The sequence below is a fragment of the Amblyomma maculatum genome, chromosome 6 (genome assembly GCF_055883805.1).
Source record: "Amblyomma maculatum isolate TAMU_Amacu chromosome 6, ASM5588380v1, whole genome shotgun sequence".
Lineage (NCBI taxonomy): Eukaryota > Metazoa > Arthropoda > Arachnida > Ixodida > Ixodidae > Amblyomma > Amblyomma maculatum.
This window is the reverse complement of record NC_139349.1, coordinates 150,896,803-150,903,883: the sequence shown is the minus strand read 5'-3', so window position 1 is coordinate 150,903,883 and position 7,081 is coordinate 150,896,803. Positions and strand designations below refer to the sequence as shown.

At 42.0% G+C, this 7,081-nt stretch overlaps 1 long non-coding RNA gene across 8 annotated transcripts; it reads left to right on the top strand.

Annotated features, from left to right (window-relative positions):
• The first annotated feature begins 2,651 nt into the window (after positions 1-2,651).
• Positions 2,652-4,997, top strand: LOC146187045 (uncharacterized). 8 transcript variants are annotated; one of them, XR_014707897.1, is made up of 6 exons: positions 2,652-2,960; positions 3,025-3,081; positions 4,126-4,160; positions 4,229-4,268; positions 4,817-4,858; positions 4,940-4,997. It is a non-coding gene; the product is annotated as an uncharacterized LOC146187045 (long non-coding RNA). The 8 variants fall into 8 exon arrangements; XR_014707890.1 differs by having other exon boundaries at positions 4,817-4,972; XR_014707893.1 differs by having other exon boundaries at positions 4,126-4,858.
• The last annotated feature ends 2,084 nt before the right edge of the window (positions 4,998-7,081 follow it).

The following is a 7,081-nucleotide window of genomic DNA, read 5'->3' as shown; positions in this document are numbered from 1 at the left end:
GAAGCCTGATAGATAAATGGCAGAAAAAATGGAATAACGAAGAGCAAAATAAACTACACACAGTAAAACCCATAGTAGGAGAATGGAAATCATGTACACAGAACAAACGCTTCAGTGAGGTGATTTTGTGCCGTCTTCGAATCGGACATACACACTTGACACACAATTTCTTACTGAGAAAAGAGCAAAAACCATTATGCAAAGAATGTGGAGGTGAGCTCACCGTGAACCACATTTTGATCACGTGCACAGAACTTGAACAGTTAAGGAAAAAATATTTTACTCCATTCTATAATGAACGCATCCCATTCCACCCCTGTTTACTATTAGGAGACAACCCGCTTGTTGAAATTTCATCTGTTTTTAGTTTTCTTAAAGAGTTAGGGATCCTAAATCAGCTGTAATTTTCTAAACTTTTCATTTTCACTCATAAAGAAGCTCAGCAACCTAGTGTTTGGCGCATGATGGCCATAGTAGCCTATGTGCCAAAAAACCCAACCCAACCCAACCCAACTTTGTATCCTTCGTCAGTGGTTGCTTTATCATATTGCTTTGTTACATTCAGTGCTTTACTTTTCATGTTTCAGTGACTACAAAGACCAAACTGAAAGAACTCGCATTTATCGAAGAACAGAATAACCAGATTCTGAAAGCTCTGTGCCAGCGGCGCGTAGACACTGAGATTGGGGAGCCACTGCTCGAACGTGTTTTTCCTTTGGTCGCTCTCGTTGGCGTGGATGAACTTGAAGACAACATCAAAAACTCGCGGCTAGCTCGCAAGGAACTGGTGAGTGCTTTTAATTTATAGTCGGCTAACCATAATTTGTGCCGATTTTTTAATAGTGCAAGAAACTATCCCTTATTGGTGGTACCACGACGGCAAACATTATGAAATACCTGTTTCATGACTGCGTTGGTATCCTGTTCAGTCTTTATGGACAGAAGGGGAAGAGGCGTCTGCTTGACACTGAGCTGTATCAAGTAATAGTGGGTAAGTGAATCATGCATTTGTGTTTTGCATTTATTAGGCTTTGCCCTAGTAGTCTGCCTGCTATCAATTCACTTGTTTATTTTAGATTTTTAAATAAACATTTGAAACATAATACCACATAGCCCAGTATGGTAGTTCATTGATGAGGTAAAAATTGAAGACTACTGGCACCAAGTTTTGTGCATGCCAAAGTGTGTTGTTACATTTTGGACAACTTAGCTGTGTGCTTGCACTTCTGTGAATACTTCAGTTATCAGTAGAATTTACTCGGTGCTGTTTATCACCCCGCTTGACTTGTGTTCTACAGAGTCTATTCGAAAACATCCCACTACTTCTTTGGCATCTGACACAGACATTCGTGCTGGGATAATGGCCTGGCTAAAAAACTGCCAGGCTCGCCTGAACACTGCAGAAAAATGGTGCGCATTTTTGTATATATTGTTTGAAGATGACTTTTTGTTCTGTGCAGCTTTTTTGCCTACAGCAAAGTGGACATGTGCAATATAGAGCTTAATGATTAGATAAATGATTATCTAAAAGCTATTAGTGAACATTGCTGATTACTTATTACCATGTCATTTCTCACAAGCTTTTTCTGCAGAGATAGCATTGTCGGTGCCTATAAATTGGAAATTAAACTTTCGTATAGCTAGTTTATGATCAGACGTGAAAATCTGCAATATTCTAATTCTGTACTTGTCATAAAGCACATCTTTTAGTTTCAAAAGGTGCTGTAAATATTTCATTGAGTAATGTGCTGTAATTAATATTTTACAGTCGCCGACTGCAACACCGCATGTTTCACTGCAACATGCTTCATACAACTAATGTATATGAACTCCTGAAATTTCGGTTGCATCATCGCAACAGATTGCTCGATTTTTCATACTTCATTCGCATTCCCTGCGGCACCACTGCTAATTGCCATGCCTCCATATAATATGTATTGTGGAGGGTCATTATTCCAGGCTTCAAGGGGGTCAAAAATGTGATTATATAAAAAAAGTTTTAAGCTAGAAATATGGGGCCCTGTATGCAGTGTGACGCAGTAGCTGCACATATCGGCTCAACGAACCGGCAGTGGCAGGTTTGTTTTCATGTCTAGACTGTCTAAGCCACCGTGTTGGCCCTCGAGGTGCCGACAGCAGTACAGCCATCCAATGCTGGTTACCGCCTGTCTGTGTAAGCATTGTGCAGCATGACCGTCAAGCATCAGACTGGGCTTGTGACCCGTTCCTCCATCATAGTGGAAATCAGAAGCTTATGTTAAGTGATTTCTTATACAAAATTTCATTTTTTGTTCGTTTCGACATGCCCTACAGAGGCCGAAAAGTCGGATTGACGACCATATTATTATTATTATTTAGGGCCTATTTTCAGCACTTTACTGAAACATGGAGGAAATACTTCATTTTATGTAACATAAGCATGTAAGGGAACTCATTTGTAATGTGACTTGTGACTGCTTTAAGTTGTTTTATGCCATTTTGTACTGTTTTGCTTCCTTGAGCTTGTCTGAACATCTATTCTGCATCAGGTCTGGTGCCATTCCAAACAGTGAATGATGTGTTCGAAAATGCCTTAGTGTGGCTGAGCTTGTCACGTTTATGGTAAGTTTATGCATTGGCATTTGCGCATTCTGCTAAATCTTTCAGTTCAGTGCAGACTTTATTGCATCTACGGTTAGCTGTAAGCCATTTTTTTATGCAGGACTACCCGTGTGGATGGTTCTGTTTGCATGTACGGTATGCCAGTGCATTTTGATTAGGCGTCGGTGGCCTCGGCTCTCATAAAGGCTTTTTTTGCTTGTGCAGGTTGATTTAAATTTGCTTTCAAAGCACTCTGGAAGACTTAAGTTGTCGCACAGAGCTTAGACTCCAAACTTCGTGATGCAAATTGCCAAATTTTTTTTTTTTTTCATGCAGGACCAATTGTGCGGAATAGCTTTTTTGGATTTACTGAGTTGATGGTAGGTCGGTGCGTTTTAAAGTGATGCCAGTCACCTGGACTCATTATTTTTTTTATCTCTGCAGGTCAATTAATATTTTTGTCTCCAACGCCGCCAGGGAAGGCAGCTCTTAATGTTTATGGTACGTCAGTGCACTTAGCTCAAATGCCACTACTTGCAGCTCACTTCATAATTTTGTGTATCTTTGCAAGCCGTGGAATTTTTTTTTTTCTTGCAGGACCTCCTGTGTGGATGGTTCTGTTCGCATTTATGGTAAGCCCGTGCATTTTGATTAGGCGTCTGTGGCCTCGGCTCTCTTAAAGGTTGTTTTGTTTGTGCAGGTTAAATTGAAATTTATTTTCAAAGCACTCTGGAAGATGTGGTAAGTCGTCGCACACATCTTAGACTGCACACTTCATGATGCAAGTAGCCAAAAATGTTTTCTTTCCATGCAGGACCAATTGTGCGGAATAGCTTTTTTGGATTTACTGAGTTGATGGTAGGTCGGTGCATTTTAAAGTGATGCCAGTCACCTGAACTCATTATTTTGTATCTGTGCAGGTCAAATAATATTTTTGTCTCCAACGCCACCAGGGAAGGGAGCTCGTAATGTTTATGGTAAGTCAGTGCACTTATCTCAAATGCCACTACTTGCAGCTCACTTCATAATTTTGTGTATCTTTGCAAGCCGTGGAATTTTTTTTTTCTTGCAGGACCGCCTGTGTGGATGGTTCTGTTTGCATTTATGGTAAGCCCGTGCATTTTGATTAGGCGTCTGTGGCCTCGGCTCTCTTAAAGTTTGTTTTGTTTGTGCAGGTTGATTGAAATTTGTTTTCAAAGCACTCTGGAAGACGTGGTAAGTCGTCGCACACAGCTTAGACTGCACACTTCATGATGCAAGTTGCCAAAAATGTCTTCTTTCCATGCAGGACCAACTGTGTGGAATAACTTTTTTGGATTTACTGAGTTGATGGTAGGTCGGTGCGTTTTAAATTGATACCAGTCACCTGAACTCATTATTTTGTATCTGTGCAGGTCAAAAAATATTTTTGTCTCCAACGCCGTCAGGGAAGACAGCTCTTAATGTTTATGGTAAGTCAGTGCACTTAGCTCAAATGCCACTACTTGCAGCTCACTTCATAATTTTGTATATCTTTGCAAGCCGTGGAATTTTTTTTTCTTGCAGGACCCCCTGTGTGGATGGTTCTGTTCGCATTTATGGTAAGCCCGTGCATTTTGATTAGGCGTCTGTGGCCTCGGCTCTCTTAAGGTTTGTTTTGTTTGTGCAGGTTGATTGAAATTTGTTTTCAAAGCACTCTGGAAGACGTGGTAAGTCATCGCACACAGCTTAGACTGCACACTTCATGATGCAAGTAGCCAAAAATGTTTTCTTTCCATGCAGGACCAATTGTGTGGAATAGCTTTTTTGGATTTACTGAGTTGATGGTAGGTCGGTGCGTTTTAAATTGATGCCAGTCACCTGAACTCAGTATTTTGTACCTGTGCAGGTCAATTAATATTTTTGTCTCCAACGCCGCCAGGGAAAGGAGCTCGTAATGTTTATGGTAAGTCAGTGCACTTATCTCAAATGCCACTACTTGCAGCTTACTTCATAATTTTGTGTATCGTTGCAAGCTGTGAAATTTTTTTTCTTCTTGCAGGACCCCCTGTGTGGATGGTTCTGTTTGCATTTATGGTAAGCCCGTGCATTTTGATTAGGCGTCGTTGGCCTCGGCTCTCTTAAAGGTTGTTTTGTTTGTGCAGGTTGATTGAAATTTGTTTTCAAAGCACTCTGGAAGACGTGGTAAGTCGTCGCACACAGCTTAGACTCCACACTTCGTGGTACAAGCTGCAAAAATTATTTTCTTTTCATGCAGGACCCATCGTGTGGAGTGGCTTTCGGCTTTACTGAGTTGACGGTGGGTCGCTGTGTTTTACCGTCGGTGTATTTTAAACTGATGCCAATCGCCTCAACTTATTTTGATATTTTCAATCTGCAGGTCAATTAAAATTTTGTTTCCAGGACCACCAGGAAAGGCAGGTACTAATGTTTACGGTAAGCTTAGCTACCACTACCTTCAGCTCACTTCATAGTTGTGTATCTCTGCAAGTTGCGGGAGTTTTGTTTTCATGCAGGACCTCCTCAGTGGACGGGTCTGATTGATTTTACTCCGGTAAGCCAGCGCACTGTGCAGAGATGCCTATGACCTGAAGTTTCTTTTTTATGCCTGTGCAGGTCATTTGGCTTTTTTGCTTCTGCAGAAGATGCTCAGCTGCTGCAAGAGTCTATATAGTGTTAATTGATTTGACAGTTGCTTTTGTACATTCAGTACAATAAAAAAGTTATGCAGATTGAAGAAGCATGTGTTCTTGGTGCACTAGCATGTGTGTTCACATTGAGTGTAGAATTGTAGCCCTCAGTTCCTCATGTGAAGTCACATGTACAGCGCATTGCTTGACGAACAAGTTTTTTCTCAATTTATTTTAAAGTACTTAAGCTACAAAAATTGGAAAAATATGGGTGAATTGCTAAAGGTTTGAATCTTGAGCAGCGGACAGGCACAGCAGGAGATGGCACAATATCGATAGATGGTATAGACGCACCAATAAAATTTGCAAGATTATTTAAAGACGTCTACTAGCACAGCTATAGTATAGCTAGAGCTAGAAGCAATGTCTAAAACAGGTATAGAAAGTTTCTAGGTGAGAAGTTCTCCAGACTTCTACTAGCGTAGCGTTAGCACAGCTATTCCGGAGCTACAGGAAGGCTTGTAGCCTTGGGGTCTAAAGAACGTCTCAACTGGAACTTCTTTTAGAAGTGCCCATTTCTTGGCTTAGACATTTACTAGATGTCAATTAGCCCCTTTTGTGTTTCGTGGGAGGCGCTGACTAACAACTGAAGGTTTATTGTTCTGACACCTCGGTATATATACAGCAAGCATCAAAAACAAGAACAACAAAGCCTGATAGACACTCATCTCAGCCAGACATCAAGCAGGAGCACCAAGATCATCCAACACCCGATAAGAAAAGCAACTCCTTATCTAGAAGGGTTATGGAGGGAATGCTTACACAGCTGTCTTTTAGGTTTGCAATTTTTTCGGCCTCGATTATTTCTCGCGTGGTCTTGTCACCGCACCTGCGCAGCACGCTCGTGTTACGCAAATCAGGTGTGCATTTACAATCTCGGCAGTGCACACCCAGATGGCCCGAGATCCGCTCTGTCACATTGTAGTTGTGCTCCAATAATCTTTTATTAAGACATCTGCCGGTTTGGCCTACGTACGCATGGCCACAAGACAAAGGGATCGAATAAACGATGCCTTCCGCACACGAGACAAATCGGTCGCGATGGTTTGTGGTGCAGCCGATGTGTTTTCTACCCATCCCATTCACTCGCTTGCAAAGACTTGACAAGCGGTCCGGAGCCGAAAAAACATCTACTCCAACCCTTCTTCCTATCTTTCTCAAGTTATGTGAAATCCCGTGCGCGTAGGGAATGACTGCAATCTTCTTATCCCTGTCTCTACTGACTGTTTCTTTAGTTTTTAACATAGCCTCCGCTACTGAGGATAATAGCGCCGGTGGATAACCAGCCTGAACTAGCCGGCGCGTCTGGTTTAAAAAGCTATCTTCCAGCTTGTGGTTGCACGATTTCATGACTGAATTGTAGAAGCAAGAATTGATGATGCTGCGCTTAACCAACTTCGAGTGCGCTGAAGTAAATGGCAGAAGGGGTTTGTTGGCGCGAGGCTCAAAGGCCCAGCACACATGATTGGGGTTGAAATATAGTCCTAGTTCTAAAAACCGTATGAACCCATTAGTAGGCAGTTCGTGCGTGACAATTAAAGGGCTCAGAATGCTTGAAAAACTACGAACATTGGCAGCTTCGGACAAGAGGGCGTCCTGTTCGCACTCTAGGAACACGATAATCGTCGACAGCTTTTTAAACCAGACGCGCCGACTAGTTCAGGCTGGTTATCCACCGGCGCTATTATCCTCAGTAGCGGAAACTAAAGAAACAGTCAGTAGAGACAGGGATAAGAAGATTGCAGTCATTCCCTACGTGCACGGGATTTCACATAACTTGAGAAAGATAGGAAGAAGGGTTGGAGTAGATGTTGTTTTTTCGGCTCCGGACC